The 11,098-nt window shown below is 36.9% G+C and overlaps 1 pseudogene; it reads left to right on the top strand.

Moving 5' to 3' along the window:
• The first annotated feature begins 1,067 nt into the window (after window positions 1-1,067).
• LOC147292985 (uncharacterized) lies at window positions 1,068-4,061 on the top strand (annotated as a pseudogene).
• The last annotated feature ends 7,037 nt before the right edge of the window (window positions 4,062-11,098 follow it).

The raw sequence follows: 11,098 nt of genomic DNA, 5'->3' as shown, positions 1-11,098 counted from the left end.
TCCCTTCTTAACTGAAAATGCATGCCAATTAGACTATAAGGTATGCTTAAGAATAGTCTTGAGCAGCAAAAAGAAAACTGAACAGAGGAGACCAAAGAAGAAACCCGAGAGAAAAAGAAAAGAGAGAGGAAGAGAAAGAGAAAGAGTGAGAGAGAGAGAGAGAGTGAGTGAGTGAACTAGAAAGAGTTAGAGAAGGAGAGGTTGGAAACTCTAGTAAGGTTAGAAATTGAAATTTTATCTTAGAAGTTTTTCTTTAAACTTTCCATAAACTAACCCCTTTTTGTCATCTATGGTTTTTCTTTACTGTAGGAACTCACAGCTTTTAGCCTCTATAGAACTCAAGGGGGGTATAAAGAAAGGTGAGTTTAAAGAACCCATGGAAACATGGGTGTCCTTAACAAATTTTTTTTTCTAAAACTTGTTGTTTTATAATTTTATTTACACACCTTTCTTTTATGTTGTAAAACTAAAAATTAGGTTGTAGATAGCCTTATTATAGCCTTAGAAACATGTTTTGCGGTTTGGAATTGAAGAAAAATGAAAAACAAAGAAATATGAAAAATCTGAAAATTTTTCCAAAAAATTCGCATGTTCGTATGCCTCCTTTCGAGCCTTATAACTTGAGTTTTAACCATCCGTTTTTCATGTTTTTTATATGGTTGTAAATAGGTGATGCAGAGCTTTAAAACAAGTATAAGTTTACTCAATTTGGTGAAGGTTTGATAGGTCAAAAGTCGAGTAAAAAATGAGATAAAAAAACTGGAAAATCTGAAAAAAAAAAAAAAAAAAAACAGGGGCTGTTTAAAGAGACGATGAACAGTGGCCGGCCAGCCACCCCACTCGCACCGCCAGCGTGTGGTGGTGCGTGCGGCTGTTTCCCCGACCTTTTTCGCCTAATTTTCACCCTCCTAACTCTATTTTTTGATATGAGTCCAATAATACAAATTTCGCGTCAATCCGACACCTCTAAGTTAGAGTGTGAGTTACACTCTCCTTAAAAAGAGAGTGAAATAAATTTAAATTTAATTAAGTTATATCTAAACTATATTTTTTAAACTTTTAGACCCGAACACATAGGAACGGACCAAGAAGGAACTCGTGCTCAAGAAATTAAGGTAGGGTCTCTATTTCCCCAATGATTGGACTATATTACAATTAATCTTTGTGTCATGTTGTGTGATTTATTTTCTTATTTGTCTTTATTACTTGTGATGTTATTTCTTCATTAAATGTATCAAGTGTATTATATTTGTGAATAAGCTTTTATTATTAATCTTGTGTGTGTACTGTGAAATTCTTAAGTCTGTGATACACTCAAATTGCGTAAGGTTAAATTATTATCCATGTACTATTTAATTTCTCTATACATGCATTAATGTTTATCTTTACATGCATAATCATAAGTGCATAAGGAAAGTGTGATTGTGAACAAGGCTAAGAAAATGAGTAATTGAGACACCAAGAAGAGAGGGAGATGAACTTGGTGGTCTCGTGATTTATTAGAGATACCATGGAGAAAGAGAGATGTACCTGGTGATCTCATGATTTGTGGAAGAATTATTGAAGAAAAAGTGGAATTAATTATATTCAAAATATTTGGGCTTAAGGGACGGACGGGTGTTGGCTCATACTTGGGACATTCGGGGCCACAGTGGAAGGATGCACGGTATGGGACGTGTAGGTCTGTTTGTCTTGGGTATGTGTCAACGGGAATGGTTAAGGAGTGAGTACACACATTCTCATTGCATATAATTGAAATCATTATCTGTATTTATTTTCTTTTACTGAGACATTGATTAAATGTGATAACTGGCCATGAGGGATCACTATACCCTAAAAGCTCACACCCTAATAAATCATGCAGGTGACAGAAATATGACCAATGATGTGGATACCCAAGGGAAATTTAGAGAATTTGCTGGAGTACTATGTTTTGTTTGTTTATCAATACATTGTAATATATAAGAAGTTAAACATCTAGTATGGTACTCGTGGAATATTAGTTTGCTAAATAAAGTCTATTTTTCATTTTCACTTTACTTAGTCTCTTCAATTATTTTATATTATTTTATTTTATTATATTTTCTTCTCACGTCTTAATTGTAGAAAAAATTTTATTAATCTGCGATTAGGACGTAAGTCACGCTTCACTCCTACATATTAGATTTTATTCAGAATTGGGGTGTGACAAGTTGGTATCAGAGCTTATAGGTTTGAGACATGGGACAAATTGAGTAGGATTATATTTCATCTACGATTTTAGAAGGTAAAATAAATAATATATGTATGTATATGATTGATTTTTGTTTGCTGTTTGCATTCAATATTTATTTGTTTATGTTCTACTAACCCTATGGACAAATTAATTATGTTGACAGTATGGATGTAATTGAAGGAATGGATAGATGGGGGGGTTATCGCATCGGTCATGAGAGGATAGCTCCTCTTAACCAAGCGGTATATGATGAAGCGGTCAATCAGGATGTTCGTAACTTTTTGATTAATGAGATTAGAGATATCTTGATTTTGTTTCCTCACCTTGCACCGGAATCTCAAAGCGAGATGCTTCGACACAGTGTAGGAGGACAGGCTCGGGCTTTAGTTGGGGCATTAGAGTTGGCTATGGATGATGAGATTTATGAGATTTCCCGTGAGATAGCAGTAGCACAAAATTTACATGCAGAACAACAGATTATGGAAGCAATACCTATAGCAGCAGTTGCACCTGTGTCAGAGATTTCTACAGAGTTAGCTTGTGGCGAGCCCCACACACCCCCACCACCAGTCACAGATGATAGTTCTGACGACGAGTAGGATAGAGAGCACTAAAAATTAACTTAAAGATGACCGTATTTAAGGGGGTTGATTTTGGCAACTAAAAATATTTTGAGGGAAATATTTTGGGGAATGTTTTGGAATATTTTTGACTTAGATACTAGGATAATGAAAATGGAGGATAGGAGTTGTAAAAGATGACAAAGTCAAAAAACAAAAAACAAAAAAAAAAAACAAAAAAAAAAAACAAGATACCTAGATTTCTAACTATAATATTAAATGGTTGTTTACTCTTTTTGTGGTGTGGTTATAGATTATATGTAATTGTGGTAAATAAGTTTGAAAATTATTTTATATTTGTAGAAATGCTAACTAGCATTAACTCTTATTCTATTAAGATGGCTGGAGAAGCAGAGGATGCGAACCACGTGTTGAATGGAAACGATGGAGTAATCGCCGCTATTCAAGACATGGCAAATGCGATTCGTGAAAGCAATCGAGGACGTCACGAAGAAGATGAAGTGGAACGAGTCATGCGAATTCAAGCGGAATTTCGAAAATCTCGACCCCCTGTCTTTAAGGGTATACCAGATCCAATAGTAGCAGAAGAATGGTTACGTCAAATCAGAAGAAGTATGATGAATCAGAGGGTACCAGAAGGACTACGAGTAACTATTGCCAGTTCTTATCTTGAGGGACAGACATATCATTAGTGGGAATCAGTTCAAGGGACGCAAGACACTGAAAATATGACTTGGCAAGAGTTTGAGAGGATCTTCCTTGAAAAATATTTTCCTGGAGTTGTACGAGAAGCAAAAGCACGTGAATTCATGTACCTTCTCCAAAGGGAAATGACTGTGGTCCAGTATCAAGCCAAATTTGAAGAACTATCACGTTTTGCGCTTTACATGATACCTGATGATGCTACAAAAGTAAAAAGGTTTGAGGAAGGTCTTCGACCTGCAATCAAAGAAAAAGTGAATATTCTCAAATTAACTCGTTATGCAGATGTCGTAGATCGAGCACTTATAGCTGAACGAAGTACTCCAAAGGTAAGGAAAAATTGGATTCATAAGAATGCAAGTGGAGGACCAAGCAGCAAGCGCCCAAGGTTTGGACCTTCTCAACTTCCGCCACCAAGATCAAATGTGGTGAACCGAGACTCAATAATTTTCTACCACTGTCGGCAAGCTGGGCATTCCCAACGATTCTGTCCACAATTGCAGACACACCAGGCTCCTCACGCACCTCAATTCCAATACCATACTCCGTACCCGCCACAATAGAACCAATGGAGGCCACCAATGGTACAACAGCCACCACATCCCGGAAGACAACCCACTCAAATAAGACCTAAACCTCCACCCGGTATAAAACGTTCTGAACAACCTGCCCAGGCAAGAGTGTATGCTATGGGAGCAAATGTGGAATCAACAGAACAAGAAATAGTGGAAGGTACATTCCTAGTATTTAATTCTTGGGCTAAAATATTGTTTGACTCTGGCGCTACACATTCTTTCATCTCAAAGTCATTTGCATCCATCCTTGGGTTAGAATCTGAATTCATGAAATTTTCACTGAAAGTTGGGTCTCCGTTAGGAGGTACTAGAAAAATCGATAGAATATGTAAAAATTGCATGATAGAAATAGCGGGTCATAAAGTGTATTTTGATTTGATGATAATGGACATGTCGGAGTACGATATCATCCTCGGAATGGATTGGCTCACACAATACCAAGTTATTATCGACTGTAGGAGAAAAATGGTAACGGTAAGTACATCGGATGGACAAACCTTTAAATTTTACGGGGATAAGGAAACTCACCATCCTAGATTAACTGTTAACTTAAAAGATGATGACTTTAGAAGCTTAATCGCTAACCTCAAGATCGAAAAAGAAGATGGCCCGCGGATTGAGTTCATCCCAGTGGTGCGAGTATACGAAGATGTATTTCCAGATGATTTGTCCGGATTACCCCCGAAAAGAGAAATAGAATTCACCATAGAAGTTTATCCAGGCACATCACCTATCTTTATACCTCCACATCGAATGGCACCGGCAGAGCTTAAGGAGCTGAAGACTCAACTTCAAGAATTGCAAGAAAAAGGGTTCATTCGTCCCAGCACATCACCATGGGGTGCACCAGCTCTTTTCGTGAAGAAGAAAGACGGATCTCTCAGGATGTGTATCGACTACCGCCAGCTGAATAGAGTCACGATAAAGAACAAATACCCGCTTCCTCGGATCGATGATTTATTTGATCAACTGAGAGAATCTTGTTTCTTTTCCAAGATAGACCTTCGATCTAGATACCACCAGCTTCGTATCAAGGAGGAAGATGTACGAAAGACAGCCTTTCGAACTCGATACGGGCATTACGAATTCTTGGTGATGTCATTCGGCTTAACGAACGCACCAGCAGCTTTCATGGATATGATGAACCGAATTTTTCGACCTTACCTGGATCGGTTCGTGATCGTATTCATCGATGACATCCTCGTCTATTCCTCATCTAAAGAAGAGCATGAACAACACTTGCATTACATCTTACAAACGCTGAGAGAACACAAGTTATATGCCAAGTTTAGCAAATGTGAGTTTTGGCTAACAGAGGTAAAATTTTTAGGGCATGTGATTTCTAAAGAAGGTATATCAGTAGATTCTTCCAAAGTTGATGCAGTGTTGAAGTGGAATCAACCAAAAAATGTCACTGAAATACGGAGTTTCCTTGGGCTAGCAGGCTACTACAGAAGATTCATAAAAGATTTCTCCCGACTCGCTGCCCCAATGACAAAGTTGACACGTAAGAGGGCAAAGTTTGAGTGGAACGAGGAGTGCGAGAATTCATTCCAGGAACTAAAAAAGCGATTAACCACTGCTCCAGTACTAATCATTCCTGAGCGAGGTGTAGGCTATGTAGTATACACTGATGCTTCCTTACAAGGATTAGGAGGTGTCTTAATGCAATCTGACAAGGTCATAGCCTATACTTCCCGACAACTAAAGTCACATGAAAAGAATTATCCTGCACACGATTTGGAGCTTGCAGCTATTATTCATGCTTTGAAGGTATGGCGATATTACTTATATAGCGAACGTTTTGAACTCTATTCGGATCACAAGAGTTTGAAGTACCTTTTCTCTCAAAAGGAGCTTAACTTGAGACAACGAAGATGGATGGAGTATTTAGAAGACTATAATTTTGGACTACATTATCACCCAGGAAAAGCTAACGTAGTCGCAGATGCATTGAGTAGAAAATCTCAAGGAACGGTGGGAAGCTTACGGATTCATAAGTGGAAGGTTGTAGAAGCCATTCGTGAATATAATCTATACGTTGACGCTAATAACAATGATGCTTATCTTTGCAACTTAATTGCTCAACCCAGCTTAAAGGAAAAAGTCATTGAAAAGCAACAAGAAGATGCATTCTGCAAATCCATACGTGAAAAGCTCGCTGCAGAAGATGAAAATAAAGGATGGACCGTTCCCAAAGACGGTGGATTAAGATACCTGGGAAGGATATACGTGCCTGAAGTCCCGAATTTGCGAGACGAAGTACTACATGAAGCTCATTCTTCTACCTATACCATCCATCCAGGTAGCACTAAGATGTATCACGATCTTCGACGACAATACTGGTGGAAGGGCATGAAAAAAGAAATAGCGACTTATGTTGCAAAGTGCCTCACGTGCCAACAAGTGAAAGCAGTACACCAAAAACCAGCAGGGATGCTCCAACCACTACCTGTAGCTGAATGGAAATGTGATAACATCACAATGGACTTCGTGACGGGGCTACCGCGATCGTCAAAGGGACGAGATGCTGTATGGGTTATTGTAGATCGTTTAACCAAATCTGCTCATTTTCTACCCGTAAAAACTACTGATTCCACCAAAACATTGGGAAAGCTATACATTAGGGAGATAGTAAGACTACACGGAATCCCAATTTCGATCGTTTCAGACAGAGATTCTAAATTCACTTCTCGATTATGGGGAAGTTTACAGCATGCACTTGGAACGAAACTGAACCTTAGCAGCGCTTTTCATCCCTAAACTGACGGACAGTCTGAGAGAACTATCCAAATTTTGGAAGACATGTTGAGGGCATGCATACTAGATTTTCAAGGAAACTGGGAAGACCACCTACCACTAGCAGAATTTGCCTATAACAACAGCTACCAGTCTAGTATAGGGATGGCACCCTATGAAGCACTCTATGGAAGACCTTGTAGATCACCTTTGTGTTGCGTTGAAGTGGGAGAAAATATTTTGTTAGGGCCGGACTTGGTTCAAGAAGCCACAGAGAAGATAAAGATCATCAGGCAACACTTACTTACTGCACAAAGTCGACAAAAGAATTATGGAGACCGACGAAGAAGGCCACTAGAATACAATGTGGGCAATCATGTTTTTCTCAAAGTCTCGCCACGACGCCGAGTCAAGAGGTTTGGGAAATCTGGGAAACTTGCTCCAAGATTTATTGGACCGTTTGAAATTCTCGAACGGATTGGAGAGGTAGCATATCGATTAGCATTACCTCCCCAACTCTCTAGTATCCATAATGTTTTTCATATATCTATGCTTCGGAAGTATGAACCGGATCCAGCACACGTTTTGGACTGGGGAGAACTCAGCGTTGATGAGCAAGTATCTTTTGAAGATCGACCAATTCAGATACTCGATCACAAAGAACAAGTTTTGTGCACAAAGACCATTCCATTAGTCAAGGTTTGGTGGCAACATGGGAATGTAGAAGAAGCTACATGGGAATTAGAATCTGACATGCGCAAAAAATATCGAGAGATTTTTTGACACAGGTACGTCTAAATTTCGAGGACGAAATTTTTTTTTAGATGGGTAGATTGTAATGTCCTAAAAAAATAATAATAAAATAATAAATAATAATAATAATATTTATGGGCTTTAAAATTGGGTTAAATTTCTAAGTTTGGGCTTTAACCCAATTGTTTTACAAGAGATGAAAAGCCCAACTAAAAAAAAAAAAAAATCTAAATGGATTTGAAGATAATAACCAACGCCATCAGCTTTCTCAAAACTAGAACACCTAAGCCTTGATCAAGGGTGATGATTCCTTTAGGGGATAAGTCCTTATCTAAATAATCATTAGATACATCCCTTCTTAACTGAAAATGCATGCCAATTAGACTATAAGGTATGCTTAAGAATAGTCTTGAGCAGCAAAAAGAAAACTGAACAGAGGAGACCAAAGAAGAAACCCGAGAGAAAAAGAAAAAAGAGAGGAAGAGAAAGAGAAAGAGAGAGAGAGAAAGAGAAAGAGAGAGAGAGAGAGAGAGAGAGTGAACTAGAAAGAGTTAGAGAAGGAGAGGTTGGAAACTCTAGTAAGGTTAGAAATTGAAATTTTATCTTAGAAGTTTTTCTTTAAACTTTCCATAAACTAACCCCTTTTTGTCATCTATGGTTTTTCTTTACTGTAGGAACTCACAGCTTTTAGCCTCTATAGAACTCAAGGGGGGTATAAAGAAAGGTGAGTTTAAGGAACCCATGGAAACATGGGTGTCCTTAACAAATTTTTTTTCTAAAACTTGTTGTTTTATAATTTTATTTACACACCTTTCTTTTATGTTGTAAAACTAAAAATTAGGTTGTAGATAGTCTTATTATAGCCTTAGAAACATGTTTTGCAGTTTGGAATTGAAGGAAAATGAAAAACAAAGAAATATGAAAATTTTGGAAATTTTTCCAGAAAATTTGCATGTTCGTATGGCCTCCTTTCAAGCCTTATAACTTGAGTTTTAACAGTCCGTTGTTCATGTTCTTTATATGGTTGTACAGAGGTGATGCAGAGCTTTAAAACAAGCATAAGTTTGCTCAATTTGGTGAAGGTTTGATAGGTCAAAAGTCGAGTCAAAAATGAGATAAAAAAACTGAAAAATCTAGAAAAAACAGGGGCTGTTTAAAGAGACGATGAATAGGGGCCGGCCAGCTACCCCACTCGCACCGCCGGCGCGTGGTGGCGCGTGCGGCTCTTTCCCTGACCGTTTTCGCCTAATTTTTCACCCTCCTAACTCTATTTTTCGATACGAGTCCAATGATACAAGTTTCGCGTCAATCCGACACCTCTAAATTAGAGTGTGAGTTACACTCTCCTTAAAAAGAGAGTGAAATAAATTTAAATTTAATTAAGTTATATCTAAACTATATTTTTTAAACTTTTTAGACCCGAACACATAGGAACGGACCAAGAAGGAACTCGTGCTCAAGAAATTAAGGTAGGGTCTCTATTTCCCCAATGATTGGACTATATTACAATTAATCTTTGTGTCATGTTGTGTGATTTATTTTCTTATTTGTCTTTATTACTTGTGATGTTATTTCTTCATTAAATGTATCAAGTGTATTATATTTGTGAATAAGCTTTTATTATTAATCTTGTGTGTGTACCGTGAAATTCTTAAGTCTGTGATACACTCAAATTGCGTAAGGTTAAATTATTATTCAGGTACTATTTAATTTCTCTATACATGCATTAATGTTTATCTTTACATGCATAATCATAAGTGCATAAGGAAAGTGTGATTATGAACAAGGTTAAGAAAATGAGTAATTGAGACACCAAGAAGAGAGGGAGATGAACTTGGTGGTCTCGTGATTTATTAGAGATACCATGGAGAAAGAGAGATGTACCTGGTGATCTCATGATTTGTGGAAGAATTATTGAAGAAAAAGTGGAATTAATTATATTCAAAATATTTGGGCTTAAGGGACGGACGGGTGTTGGCTCATACTTGGGACATTCGGGGCCACAGTGGAAGGATGCACGGTATGGGACGTGTAGGCCTGTTTGTCTTGGGTATGTGTCAACAGGAATGGTTAAGGAGTGAGTACACACATTCTCATTGCATATAATTGAAATCATTATCTATATTTATTTTCTTTTACTGAGACATTGATTAAATGTGATAACTGGCCATGAGGGATCACTATACCCTACTGAGCCTTAAAACCTCACACCCTAATAAATCATGCAGGTGACGGAAATATGACCAATGATGTGGAATACCCAAGGGAAATTTAGAGAATTTGCTGGAGTACTATGTTTTGTTTGTTTATCAATACATTATAATATAGAAGAAGATAAACATCTAGTATGGTACTCTTGGAATAGTAGTTTGCTAAATAAAGTCTATTTTTCATTTTCACTTTACTTAGTCTCTTCAATTATTTTATTTTATTTTATTTTCTTCTCACGTCTTAATTGTAGAAAATTTTTTATTAATCTACGATTAGGACGTAAGTCATGCTTCACTCCTAGATATTAGATTTTATTCAGGATTGGGGTGTGACAAGGGTGTTAGCAATCCATACAATTTTTGTGATTGAAGAGTTGCAAGTGGCGTGCGGTCAATTTATCTTTCTAGAAGGAGCTAGTCTTGTTAAGTTTGAATCGAGTCACTGGTTGTAATTTTTCAGATATCTTAGTGGATTGTTTTCCCTTGACTATGTACTGCGGGTTTTTCCAGTTAAAGGTTTTTCGCATCAACAAATTCTTATGTTCTTTGTGTGATTGATTGTTGTTTGCTTGCTTAAGTTTTATTGATTTTAATCTGATGCTTAATTAATCAACTTGGTAAAAATTAGATTTGGGATATAGTTAATTCTTGTCATAATCTAGGCGATCAAATTCCTGAACATAGAGTTGTCAAAAAGGTTCTTAGGTCTATTCCTGCATGTTTTCATGTAAAGGTAATTGTCATTGAAGAAGTTAAGAACTTATACATTTTAAAAATTGAAGATTTGGTAGGTTCACTAAAAATCTTTGAAATGCAATTCTCATAATCTAAGAAGATGAAAAGTGTTGTCCTTAAAACCATGGATGAATCCCTTGGAGGCATGATTTTGCATAGTAAATCAACTTTTGCAATGTAATATATGTATCCATTTCCTCATGCTCAACCTGTCAAAAGAAAATAATTTAGTTTGGTCCATAAGGAAAAAAAATGAACGCAAAACTAGAATAAATATAAAAAAAGAAAAGAAAAAGAAATTTAGCACAAATAGTTACACCATTAGAACTACATCTTAGAGGCATAACACCATCAGAACTACATCTTAGAAAGTTAGAAGCGTACTCTGCAATTGCAGTTATGGTGAGAAGCAAAATCTATTTTATTTCTTATAAAGCATCACCAAAACATTTGAGGAGACAAAGATCTCACATCCAAGATTTAAAATAAATGAAATTATTTTCCCAAAAATCTAATAAACAATAAATAACCAATTGGAACCATCTTTTTTTCCAACAATAATCATTCAACAAATAGTCCCTTAAACCT

The sequence above is a fragment of the Dryas octopetala genome, chromosome 2 (assembly GCF_963921425.1).
Source record: "Dryas octopetala chromosome 2, drDryOcto1.1, whole genome shotgun sequence".
Taxonomy (NCBI): domain Eukaryota; kingdom Viridiplantae; phylum Streptophyta; class Magnoliopsida; order Rosales; family Rosaceae; genus Dryas; species Dryas octopetala.
The sequence above is the reverse complement of the archived record's forward strand: the minus strand, read 5'-3'. Positions and strand labels throughout refer to the sequence as shown.